The 14,410-nt window shown below is 39.0% G+C and overlaps 1 protein-coding gene across 7 annotated transcripts in view; it reads right to left on the reverse strand.

Moving 5' to 3' along the window:
- The window catches only part of SIPA1L1 (signal induced proliferation associated 1 like 1), a 284,823-nt gene that overhangs the window by 190,545 nt on the left and 79,868 nt on the right, over positions 1-14,410 (reverse strand). For all 7 annotated transcript variants that reach the window (XM_063439713.1, XM_063439716.1, XM_063439717.1 and 4 more), the window contains exon 2: positions 3,614-3,706. The gene's annotated coding sequence lies outside the window, so the exon portion shown is untranslated. The remainder of the gene's footprint in view (positions 1-3,613; positions 3,707-14,410) is intronic.

Consider the following 14,410-nt stretch of genomic DNA (forward strand, 5'->3'; position numbering starts at 1 on the left):
AATAACGCATGCTGACCACACAAACTGAATACTTGCATTCATAGGACACGCATAACCAACTTGAACCCAAACTGTATTACTAAACATGTGTGTAGCCGTCTTAAACGTACTCTAATCTCAACAAAAAAATGTGCCGACTCAGCGTAATGGAACAGAGCAATAGTTTTAAATGTTTAACACCTCATGTCATATGTTTCATTGTGAATTATGCCTATTTCCTGCATTTGTTTATTGTGATGATGCAGGAAGATTTGTTAACTCATGCACAACAAAAAAAAAAGAATTAAAAAAAAAAAAAAAAAAATGATGATGATAGCAAATGTATAGAAGGGGAGAAAAACCTATTTTAAAATGGGTTTTTCTCCAATTTGTCTCTCAATTCCTCGGCAGACACTCGAGGAACTGAGAGACTGGGAAAGCAGAACAGACCTCCCACAGAATGTCCTACTGCTCTCCATCCCTAGCAATCACAGCACATGCACTGTGGTTGCTATGTCAACTCCGTAGCTGGCACTGGGAGTACAGGGGTGTGTTGGCATCATGGATGAGGTTTGCCTTGCTTGGGGAAGTGTTCCCGAGTAAAGCAAATCCCCAAGGAACAGTAGATGAGCGAGTGTGGATCGGAGGTGCATGTTACAGAGGTGTAATGCCCACTACTGTAAATAGATTGCGGTGGGCCAGGTAAGTGGTGACCGTTTCACTTTAAACACACATGCTGCACTTTCAAGGATGTAAAAATAACGTCTTTGGGTTAGAGAATGCATTCTCCTGTTTAATTTGCGCTTACTTTCTAGTTTTCTATACAGCACAGCAGTATATTTTCCTGGATTCATTTAACTTCATCATATCTGTACATGTTCCAATAATTAGTATTATCAATTCACTGATTACTGTGTATAGATGGCATGGTAAACATTATTTAGTGTAATGAAAGCCTAATCGGGAAAAAGTCTTGTTGGTGGACGAGACTAATAATTTGAGATGAATATGGTGATGGCAGGATTTGTGTTTATCTGGTCTTACTTCACATCCTTCTAAGGAATCGAGATAAATGAGCAAGAAGTCTTTTGTCGCTGAACCTTTAATGCCAACTGTCATGGCGGGAAAAAAAACACACAAAAAAAGGAGAAAAGAGGAGTAAAGCATGGAACTTAAAAGGATATAAAGTATCAGTTCTAACAGCCCAGTGTAAACAACTGCAAACTGCTGTACGAAAATCTGTTAAAATATGTAATGAATTCAAAGTACTAAGATGGCTTTTGAACTTTTTAACTCCGCAGAAATATTCACTATGTTTACACTAGTCAAATAAGTATATCAAAGGAAATTCCTAATTTGAAATATAAAGTTCCTCAGTGCAATGACTTCTTTATTTGAAATTTATTATCATCCATGTTTTGCTTGGATCCCCAATTTAAACTGAACAAACAACACAGATTTCAAGCTATCAGGGAGGATATAAACAGATAAATCATAAACCACATCATACAGCCGAGATACTGGTATCTGAATTATCTTGAGACAGAGGGTATTTGCTTTGGAAACAAATGTGAGATCCGACCAGACTAAAATGTTTTAATCTAGTGTTTTTAAGAATTTTGACGTGAAGCAATATTTTTTTTTTCTTGCTTTCTTTTATTGAGGGGGTCTTGCTCCCATAAATGTAAGAACTAAATACATTTTACTTTTTGATTTTGGAATTCTAATAAAAAGTGCTCCATTGAATATCCCGACAACAGGCCCCATATTGGCCAGCTCTCCTTTCGTGTGTTTCTCAAGAAAACGTATTTTAAACTAAACATCAATAGTCTCCAGCACGGGAAACGTGTTTTATGGGGCAACAAGAACCTATTTTGAGTTTTTTTTTTTTTTTAAGATTAAGGATAGGATCGACTATTAGATTCACTGCTTAAGGATATAGCGCTCTATAATTTACAGATTTGATATCAAACTACAGAGCTACGTCCTCTTTTTGTGCTTGACAAACTGTTGGAAAAAAGTGTTCCTGTTGAACTGAAGGTTATTTACTGACAACATCTAACCTAAATTTGTGTTGTATGACCCTACAATAATTATTCTTGGAAATATTTAAACAATATTCAAAGGCACAATAAAAAATGCAAGCCTGAGCCAAGTTCCACATTCCATATTATGCAAAGTCACTGAACAATGATATCTATAGGTTCTTAGTCACAGGAAACCATTCAGTAAACGTATTTGATCGTATCGTACTGAACCCAATTTATTTCCGTTGCAAACAATGCTTCCCACCAACTCAGAGGTACACGAGAAGGGTCTCAATATCTATGCTTCCCCCGATCAAAGAGGACATTGTAATCTACAGGAAAATGTCATATATATCCCAACTTGACACTGCATTACAGAATTCTCTCTCTGTAACTGTTGGATCTCCAAAATAAATTGTTCCTAATATAAGCAAAACGGTCTAAATGGTGGAGCAATAGACAAGCTACTTAAAACTACTATTAATAAACAAGAAAATACAGACTTAGCCAACACTTTCTTTGAGGTGGAACACAACCACTGCAGTTCCCTTCTGCCATATTGTTTACTATTCCCCATTATAACATCTCAGTGTGGAAAGCCCCCTCTCATAGAGAACTGCCAAAGTACGGAAAACCTTCCAGAATAACCAAAATCTGCCTCTATCTACAATCAATGATACTTCCAATTTGGGTTAAAGGGACACTCCACTAACCAAATAAAAAAAATAATTTGAAAATCACGGTTTAGTAAAAATACCCCAAATGAAATCTTGCATGCATTTAATGATGTATTTTTTCATTTGGGTTATATCTAAAATCAGCTTGCAAACCCTGCAGTGCTCTTGTCTGCTGCCTTTGCAAGCTCTCCCCTTCTAACCCCGCCCAGATGTTCTGTGGCTGTCCAATCACAGACTTTCCAACACAGCTCAATGAGACGTCTTTGTAGGTCAGGTGCTCTCCTGGCAATTGCTGCAACTTGAGGTCAGCTGCATTGAGCTAACAAAACCAGGACGCTACATGTCCTGTTTTCTGCTTGAAAGTCAAGGGGATGTAACCAGATTAATTTATTAAAGGGTCAATTTCTATTGAAATCTGCACTTTTCGCAAAATGAAAAAAAAAAAAGAGGACACACTTTACACACCCAAAGCTTTTCAGCAAGCTAAAGTTGTTTAGTGTTCTGGAGTGACCCTTTAATGTTTATCTAATTGCTTTTTCATTGTTTCTAGGTAACAGAATCTATATACTAGATGAGTGGGAGTTTCATTACATTTTAAGTGCATTAATTATACATACATAAAACAATGAAGCACTACTTTTAAAAAAATTGAGTAATCCCGGCAGAACTGGAATGTTAACATCTCGCTGTCTTGTCTTGCTATTTCCCATCGGTTGTCATTTGCTCTTAACTACATGTACGGATGTGACTTCAACTCATGACACAAGCTCATTTAAAGGGACTGAGGAAATAGATTTACGTAATATATTTCACATTACATATTTTATTAATATAGACAAGCAGAGCTGAGGAAGAATACAGATCTAACAAAAAGTAAAGAGAAAAAATAAAAAGCATTTCACACCTATCGTTGGTATGAATTGTGCTTACCTACTATCAGATCATGTTTCTGGATGCTCACTTTGATATGCCCTGCTTTCACTTTGCATTTCAATTTTCTGAGTAAAAAACCATTACCAGAGCCTGTGGGGACAAAATAAAAAACATTTTCTGTTAACTGCTCCAGCATTTCATAGCATATTTATATTCATCTCTGTGTGTAAGGTAATCTAGCTGCTGTCAACTGCAACTCCTATCCTGCACAACCACAAATACAGAACTTCTATATATATATATAAATTTAGGGATGAGAATTCTGTCCAGCTGCGTTATTTTGGCCAATGGTTGTTTACCACAAACTATTTAATTAATAAACTACCTTAGCAATGATTACTCTACATAATTTTAATTACAAAACATTTTTAAGAACTATCAACGTGATCACAACCAGCATCAGTGTAGTGTGTGTATTGGTGTCATGCATACACAGAGACTCAGCACTGAGAACGATGTGCACTCTCTACAACCTATCATTAATTCATTCAAAATAGTAAATAAATAACCTAGAGAATACGGAAATGTTAAAACCTTTAGAAACTGTAACCCTAGAGCAGATCCCTTCGCGAGGCTCATTATGGTATTTGTTCAACAACACCTGAAGATAACTCCCAACTGCCTCAGCCTGCCACTGGACCCAAGGGAAACCACCCTCCAGAAAAAGGTAAGAACCTAGAGGGTGGCTAAATGTAGCATGTGTGTCAGTGCGTATGTGTATGTGCCAGTATGTCGGTCAGTGTATATGGCTGTGTAAGTAGGTTTTGAATCTCTCTACTTTAGTTCTCCCAGTGCAATGGGGTGAAAAGGGGTGGCTTGGGAGGGTTAACACCTGTAAAATGATGATTCTCCCCCGCATCCTGTATATCTTTGGGATGTTACCCATTAGGATTAAGACATAGTACTGTAAATCCTTACAAAAAAACGTGCAATGCATTTCTGGGTGAGGGGAGGGGAATACAACTGAAAAGGTTTTCTGACCACACAGGTAGCATTATTGCACCCTACTCCTAGTCCTGACCACTTCACCACCCAATTGATCATAGAGAGGTGTTGGTCCACACCTATTAAACAGAAGGCGCTCATGCTATGTTACAATTCTTGGCAGGAGCTCTTACCACCCAGACCCCATCAGCATAGAGCGGATTGTGGCAGGACACTGACAGATGCAGACTGGCTCCGTGCCCTTAATGACCTATCTAGATGGACGGGGTGCTTTTCTCAGATAAAGGCGCATAGGAAACTCTTATATCGCTGGTATATGACCCACCAAACTTCAACATTTGTTACCCAACTCATCCCCGCAATGTTGGAGATGTGATTTAGACAAAGGGACACTCATCCATACATGGTGGCCCTACAGAGGCGTACAGCCACTCTGGAGGGCAACCTGCTCGGTACTAGATGCCCTGGGTATCCCCAATTTTCCAATGACTGCTTCCACATGCCTGCTACTACTGCTTCCTTCATCTCTGACCTATGGCTAGAGACAATTGACGGCTATAGTTCTACTGGCAGCACTGAGCCTTATTGCAAAACAATGGAAATCCCCAGACTGCCTCTCCCGATCCCAATTACTGGACACAATACAACAATTCTACACATACAGAAGAATGGCGCTCACATCCTGCAAAAAAACACATGTTCAATGACGCATGGGAGAGATGGGAGAAGGAATATGTTCGAGAGACTGTGGACTGCGGCACCACTGCCTCACACTAACCCTCCCAGACCCTCACAACCAGGCCCGGAACATTTACCAAACACTTGTACAACCAGCAGTACCTAGCAAACATAGACATTATGGGTTGACACACTAACCAGACCCAACTTTTAAGCGTTGTTCTGACTACTCCGCATCCTTAGTTCCCCAATTCGGCGCAGGTACAGCCAGGGCACACAATGCAAATGGTGGTTATAACACTATAGGGTCAGGAATACATGTTTGTGTTCCTGACCCTATAGTGTTAATTTAACATTTCCTCTTATACACCAACAGAGAAGAATATTCTATAACTATCAGGCAAAGCAAATAATGCAATTGATATTTGAATTAACATATTAGTGGACCCTAAAAGATGTCACAAAGGATAACTAGGCATCAATAAATAAATAACAGCAATGGGGAAAAATACTATCCCACCCACGCAGGTCTGAATAGACAGAGGTGGTCATTGTTTAGTCATTTTATTATGTTTCAGAAAATGTATCCTGAGAAAACCTAACCAGGCATTATTCAGGTATGTGGACAGCAAATGTTCAATAGATTCTGTAAAGCACATTTCCAGCCTACACAAGCAAATGGGGGAGAAAATAAAAAAGCTGCCACAGAACTGAGAAAGCTGTAGGTGTAAGCGTTAGATGGGAAATAATCAGAGAAGGAAATGTTAACATCTACAGTGCTGAAACAAGCAGTACATACAGTCCGGATCAGCAACATTCTATTAACGGAACCTCAATGCAAACCAATCTGCAATTCTTTTAGTAATTAAGGCAAATTCAGCTATTTCAACCAAATTAGTCCATCTCACATTTTGTAGCATCTGGTCTGTTTTAAAGTAAGTAATGTAAAATATATCAACTAGCAAATAGGGTAGAAGACAAATTTGCTAAATAAATTCATCTGCTTTGTGAAGATGAACCTAAAGAAATTCACAATATTTCCCACCAGCATCGCAATGCTACAGAAATTCACAACGTTTCCCACCAGCATTGCAATGCTACAGAAATTCACAGTTTCCCACTAGCATTGCAATGCTACAGAAATTCACAATATTTCCCACCAGCATTGCAATGCTACAGAAATTCACAGTTTCCCACTAGCATTGCAATGCTACAGAAATTCACAATGTTTCCCACCAGCATTGCAATGCTACAGAAATTCACAATGTTTCCCACCAGCATTGCAATGCTACAGAAATTCACAATATTTCCCACCAGCATTGCAATGCTACAGAAATTCACAATATTTCCCACCAGCATTGCAATGCTACAGAAATTCACAATATTTCCCACCAGCATTGCAATTCTACAGAAATTCACAATATTTCCCACCAGCATTGCAATTCTACAGAAATTCACAATATTTCCCACCAGCATTGCAATTCTACAGAAATTCACAATATTTCCCACTAGCATTGCAATGCTACAGAAATTCACAATATTTCCCACCAGCATTGCAATGCTACAGAAATTCACAATATTTCCCACCAGCATTGCAATGCTACAGAAATTCACAATATTTCCCACCAGCATTGCAATTCTACAGAAATTCACAATATTTCCCACCAGCATTGCAATTCTACAGAAATTCACAATATTTCCCACCAGCATTGCAATTCTACAGAAATTCACAATATTTCCCACTAGCATTGCAATGCTACAGAAATTCACAATATTTCCCACTAGCATTGCAATTCTACAGAAATTCACAATATTTCCCACCAGCATTGCAATTCTACAGAAATTCACAATATTTCCCACTAGCATTGCAATTCTACAGAAATTCACAATATTTCCCACCAGCATTGCAATTCTACAGAAATTCACAATATTTCCCACCAGCATTGCAATGCTACAGAAATTCACAATATTTCCCACCAGCATTGCAATTCTACAGAAATTCACAATATTTCCCACCAGCATTGCAATGCTACAGAAATTCACAATGTTTCCCACCAGCATTGCAATGCTACAGAAATTCACAATATTTCCCACTAGCATTGCAATTCTACAGAAATTCACAATGTTTCCCACCAGCATTGCAATGCTACAGAAATTCACAATGTTTCCCACTAGCATTGCAATTCTACAGAAATTCACAATATTTCCCACTAGCATTGCAATGCTACAGAAATTCACAATATTTCCCACCAGCATTGCAATGCTACAGAAATTCACAATATTTCCCACTAGCATTGCAATGCTACAGCAATTCACAATATTTCCCACCAGCATTGCAATGCTACAGAAATTCACAATATTTCCCACCAGCATTGCAATGCTACAGAAATTCACAATATTTCCCACCAGCATTGCAATGCTACAGAAATTCACAATATTTTCCAGTAGAATTGAGCCAGAGGTTAAAATCCTAAATAAAATATTGTGAATTTAATACATAACTATACCAACATAGTAAATATTTTTTTTTAGTTCTTGAGGAATATTGGACCACTCTGTGGAGTTTAAGTGACTGTCACCTCAAATGTTCTCCTATTGTTGGAGGAGTGTAAATAGTCACTCCAGACTCCTAAAGCACTTCAGATTGCTTAAAAGCTTTATGTGCGAATGGTATGTCCTATTTTGTTAATTTTATGAAAAGTGCAGCTATCAATAGAAATTGACAATTTTATAGATTAGCCTGGTTACACCACCTTGGCTGTCAATCAGACAACAGGTCCTGTTACTTCCTGGTTGTTTGGCTTAGTTGAGTTGAACTCAAGAGGCAGGTCATTGCTCAGAGCACCTGCCTTGGAAATAATTCTCACTGAGCTGCATTGGAAAGTCTGATTAGACAGCCACAGAAATTGTGGGCGGGGTTACAATAGGAGGGTTTGCAAAGGCTGCAGATAAGAGATATGCAAAATTTGCAAATTGTTTTTAGAGATATCTCCAGTCAAAAATGCATAATTATAAAAGCATGCATGTTTTCACTGGGCGTATCTCAGGGATCGACAAATCCTAGGCACCAGGTCGCCATGGCGACTAAGAATTTTGCCATGGCGTCTGGGATAGGACAGCCCTTCTCCTCCTGTCTCAATGCCGTGCAAGCTCTCTGTCCGCCCATGTGCCAGGAGGTAGTGAAGGGAACTGTAATTACTTCCGGCGCTGAGGCCGCGCAGGGGAACCACAAGCTGGCTGGACACCTGGTAAAATCGGCTCTGCTTACTGCCCGCCCCTATTCCGATGAGCACGTCCCAGCTTGCCCCATTCTGCAGAGCACGTCTCCAGCCCGCCCACATTCCACATACTTGCTGCCGGCGAACAGAGATACAGGAGGAGGAGGGGGGTCGGAACAGAGCAGCAGCACACTCCCATTAACTGCAGCAAGCCCTACTGCAACCACCTGCTGTTCAGTCCCACTGTACCCCAGGGAAGCCACCCTCATGTACCCAAAAGGGAGGCTAAAAATATATATATATATATATATATATATATATATATATATATATATATATATTTATATATATATATATATATATATTATTTTTTTATTTCTTTTTAATGTGGGTGTCTGTAACAGTGTGTGCATCTATCGTGTTTATGTCTCTATGTGTGTTTAACTATGTGTACCTAGAAATCTTTGTGTGTATTTGAGAGTATCAAATAACAAAAAAAATTGTGTGTCTGTCAGTGTGTTTGCACGTTTGTCAGTCAGTGAGTGTGTGTCTGTCAGTCAGTCAGTGTGTGTCTCAGTGTGTGTGTGTGTGTCTCTCAGTGTGTGTGCGCCAGTGTGTGTGTCTGTCAGTACAGGTATCTGTCAGTGAATGTGTATGTTTAGGTCACCAGCCCCCCTTCGATCGCTTGGGAATGGTGTTTTTACTCAACTGTCTCGCCTCAGCTGGCCTGTCTCCATACCTGAGATTATCAATCTTGATTATCTCAGCCAATCCAATGCTTTCCTATAGGAAATCATTGGGAGCTATTGAGGATGAGCAGCAAAATGCTGCACAAATCAGCATCTCCTCATAAAGATGCATTAAATCAATGCATCTCTATGGGGAGCATTCTGCGCCTCCATGCAGATAGGATACACTTTATTTGGCCGTTTGAGTGTTACTAGGCAGAAAGTAAACACTGCCTTTTCTCTGAAAAGGTAGTGTTTGCATTGGAATGCCTGCAGGGACAGGCTACAGACACCAGAGCCACTACATTAGACTAGTGGTTCTGGTGACTATAGTGTTCCTTTAAGAATTGTATTTTCGTCGTTGGTGAGGGTTTGGGCTCCTAACTTTTTATGCTGGCTCCTAGATTCAAAGCAAATTTGTCAAGCCCTGGCGTATATCTTACTAAACAGTGACTTTTTTTGTTGGTATTTGGACAGTGGAGTGTGCTTTAAGCTTCCCCTTTGTCAAGATTGTCAAGCACAGGAAAAATGCATAACACAAAGTAATTTTAAGTTTTAAAGAGAAATAGATCAAAAATAAATAAAAGAAGAACAGATTCTGAAAGAAGAAGAGAAAAGGGAAACAATTAAAGAAAGGGAAGTCTGGGATGACAGAGCCACTTTAACCCTATCTCCCACAGAGTTTGCTATTAAAATGGTGACGGCCACTTTTGTATTGATATCTTATATTAGAATTGTAAGTTTGCCTGCAAATGTGGTCCAACCAAACTGAACAAATTCTGTTGGACCAAACAGAGCCATACAGGTTCCAATTCTGCCTAATTATCATGAATTATTACTATATTCTGTGTATTATGTTGCATACTTCATCACATCGCAATTCTGTATTTTCAGTCATTCGGTTGCATCCACACAGGTTGAAATCAGGCCCAAATTCAATCTAACTAGGAGGCTATACTGCAAACTCTGGGAAATGCTCAACCTAGAAAATAATGTCCAGATTTCACAGTTCCTTTCTCTGTTTCATAGTAACCGACCACAACCGGAACCAAATATGCAAAATTATTAAAAGTGCACTAAAAATACAACTGTGCTCAAGGGCACCTGACACTTTTAATGATTTTTAATAAGATGTTTCTTACGGATCCACTATATTTATCAAATAAATTAAATGCAGAAATCCACACTGCTGTATCTTTCTCCATCTTGGAATTTGCAAAATATAGACTCCCTGTCAATCATTATTAATGCTTCCTTGTCTAGCACTGAACATAGCTTGTGGTTTATTCTGATTTGGACTGGGTGTACTGGCTGTGCTTGGACAAACTAGGCTGTGATAAAACATGCTAAATATTTCAACTGTAAAAGGTTAGTGCAATTTATAGAGGATGTTCAATGTTTCATTGAATGATGTCAAATTCAGAGATATGACAGATGCCCTTTAAACCTCCATTTCCACGGGGCAAAGGCAAGCCAGGGGAAATGCACTAAAAAAAAAACCCCACCATTATTTACCTACAAGAGGCTAAAATACTTGTCATCTTTTATTTGTTAAACACTTTATTTTTATTTTTTTATATTTGGTATATCGGGGGGGGGGGGGGGGGGGAGGATACAGAAAAAAGAATGTGGGTGTAACAGTTTTAACAGTTATAAGATACAAAACTGCAATAAGATACACAACACTGCTATGCATTACATAGGTACTGGTTTACTTGTCTTCGTTTAGTATCAGTAGGCTTGTGAGGATAACCTTTGTGGGTTCAGTACGCAGCACAAATGGCTTACATGACATTGTCAATCAGGGAGTTTGGGTCATGAGGAGGGGATACATAGAACCATAGAATATCGGGGTGGGTGGATAGGATATAAGTGGGGGTGTAGGTATTTATGTTACTCCTTTCAAACCTTTGAGTAGTGGGAGATCGTGTGTGTGAGCGTTGCTGTGTTTTTGGATGCGGGTGTACCTCATGTCCCGGAGGTTGTAGTTCACTAGTCGCCCCTATGGGTTGGAAGTCATGGGACATTTAGAATAGTGATCAATTAGGATTAGTGGGAGGGGGGAGAGGGGACATTGGTGGGTTGGGGCAGATTGGTCATCTTTTATTTTAAATAACAGAAATGTCAGTTTTGATCTAAAATTTAAATAAAACCAAAATCACAATGTTTTAACGCAAAACTCTGAAACAGACATGTAAATAGGAAAAGCAACCTTTTAAACAGAAATAATAGAAAACCACAGACATTTGTGATATTTTGTGATACTAAATGGAATGTTGATTCTTGTTAAAAAAAAAAAAAAAAAAAGAAGAACTAAAAAAAAAAAAAATGATTTCACAGCATGCAGCTGTTACAGACATTTCCTTTGTCTCATAAACCCAACCCTCGGAGGACAACAAAGAAGGAGGAAGATGTCTGTTGAAATCTTCTCAATCAAAACTGTAGCAAACAGCAGTCCGCTTATGCCTGGAACATATATTGTTCCACAAACCCAGCAGACAGAGTTATGGGACAATAAATCTTTTAGAAAATTAGAAATCCAGACTCAGGACATGTTACCTTTAAGTGTGTGAAAGTAGACCGGTGGTTTATCCAGTGTACAATGTATTATAGTGTAGATTTAAAAAAACAACTGTTTTGCAGCAATTGACCATATCTGTGTATGCAGTACAAATAAACGGTCTTCTATTAAAATGTGGCATGCTGCTGAATAAACATTAAAGGTACACTTGACAAGTTACAAAAAAATGAAAATCTATTTAGTATATTTTCCCCCAATGAAAGAATGCATGCACTTAATTATGCATTTATTTTTTTTAAATTAGGTATATATCTAAAGGCAGTTTGTAAAAGCTGCAGCTCATTTGTCTGAAAACATTGAAAGCCCTCCTCTTTCTGTGGCTGTCCAATCACAGACTTTCCAATGCAGCTTGATGAGTAGTCTTTGCAAGGCAGGTGCTCTGGGCAATTACTTGCCTTGTGAGTTTAGCTCCACTGAGCTAAACAACCAGGAAGTGACAGGACTGATGTTTGATTGACAACCAGGGTAGGTGTACAAGATTCATTTATAAAAGTATTTCTTTTGAAATCTGCACTTTTTATAAAATGAAAATATGAGGGTGCACTCATCACACATAAAGCACTTCAGATAGATGTTTTCAAGTAACATCGTGTTTTGTTTTTTTGTTCTCTCTCACATCTCGGCCAATCCAACGCTACTTAAAGAAGATGTTGGGTGCTGTGGCACATGCATGACATTGCCCCATTTACCAACTGGATGCTTCGTTTAGAGAAATATTTAATGCAATGCATTTGTAGGGAGATTCATTACAATGGCTTTGAATTATTGAAAGTCTTAAAGTCTGAGGCATTCTCACATTACCTTGCCATTTCTCACAAGCAGCAATGTTTACATTTGTCAGAATGCAGAGACAAGGTCTTCGCACCTAAGCCAGGGCTGTCCGACCTGCGGCCCCCCTAGATGTTGCTGAACTACAACTCCCATGATTCTTTCAATTAAAAAGATAGCCAGGAAATCATGGGAGTTGTAGTTCAGAAACATCTGGGGGGGGGGCGCAGGTTGGACAGCCCTGACCTAAACCATTACATTTTCCAGGTTATTTAGAGTGAGAATTCAAAGTGAATTTCAGATTTGAGGCCAGAATAGCCAAACGAAAATCATAGCTAGATTTTTTCTAAGTTTCACTATTTTGACCTTAAAGGAATACTATAGGGTCAGGAACACAACCATGTATTCCTGACCCTATAGTGCAAACCTCCCCTCTCTGCCTCCCGCCTTGGAGGTGTCCCTAGGGGCAATGTAAATACTGCCTTTTCTCTGACAAAGCAGTGTTTGCATGAAAATGCATGCATATAATGTTTATACTCACCAGAACAACTACATTAAGCTGTGGTTGTTCTGGTGACTATAGTGTACCTTTACATTTGAAATTCACTTTTGTGAATAACTAAGATTTTATGGTTTTGGTGCTTGGAGTGTTTTACAACTTAAAAGAAAGGGGCATGGAAAATACATATCACACAGAAGGAACATGAACGTTATTCCATACAAAGAAAAACAAAAGAGGAAGGAGCTGTATAAAACCAATACTATAGTATAGCCTTTCTACCAAAAACAGCCAATGAATGTAACAGGCCTTGAGTACCTATTTTTGGTCCCCAACTCTTTTTTCCCCTCAATATTTTCAAATATGTCTCAGAGAGACGCTTTGCTGATGATTGTGTTTTACAATCTACAATGTATGCCTGGCTGTCCTGGTACAGTAAGAGAATATAGTGTAAATTATTTTAACAGGAAGGTTTATATACGCGTGAGAGCGCATGTGTGCATTTGCCACTCAGATAAAATGCCCAAGAATGTATGCACTCGAGTACCATTTCTCAGCAGACAAACAAGAATACACTGGTGCCTGGAGTGTCATGAGGAGGTGGTCCTGCCATGGACACTTACCTGCTGCTGATTTAAGTATATTCTAAACTTACCATTGCAATACCAATCACCATTGTAAACCGATCAATAGTGTCTACAGGGGTACAATAAATGACAAAAGCTCTATTTCAGAGAAGGGATGTTTATACTTTAAGTCAAAGAAACATGTTTTATTTCCCCATTGGCCAGGACAAGTTGTGTCCTTGAAACCATCATTCCCCCTCCCCCCCCCCCCTAATGTCAACGGGTCCTTCTTTGATGTCATGACTACAGTTGCACAGTCTCAGCTACCTCCTTCACAAATCATACTGGAATATAGAAATGTCCTGACAGGGCTCCACATCACTTATTAAACAACTAGTCACTTTTATATAATAAACTTACTACTAGACATTCCATACAGAGATAACTCTTACCATACCACAGCTAACATACACCGTGGATTGTTTTGCCCATTATAGCACTAGCTGCTTAGCAGTTTTGTACAATTAAACTAAATCTATATAGCCAACACAAAAACCCTTTCTTTGGACGTCACCAGCATCACAAACTAGTTCAAACCACATGTTTCTTCCCTGTACACAGGGACGCTGGGAGCAAGGCAGCTCTGCTATAAAAACTACAACTTCTGATTAAAGGACCACTCTAGGCACCCAGACCACTTCAGCTTAATGAAGTGGTCTGGGTGCCAGGTCCAGCTAGCTTTTACCCTTTTTTTTTTATAAACATAGCAGTTTCAGAGAAACTGCTATGTTTATTCTGAGAGTTAAGCCAG

The sequence above is a fragment of the Pelobates fuscus genome, chromosome 13 (genome assembly GCF_036172605.1).
Source record: "Pelobates fuscus isolate aPelFus1 chromosome 13, aPelFus1.pri, whole genome shotgun sequence".
Taxonomy (NCBI): domain Eukaryota; kingdom Metazoa; phylum Chordata; class Amphibia; order Anura; family Pelobatidae; genus Pelobates; species Pelobates fuscus.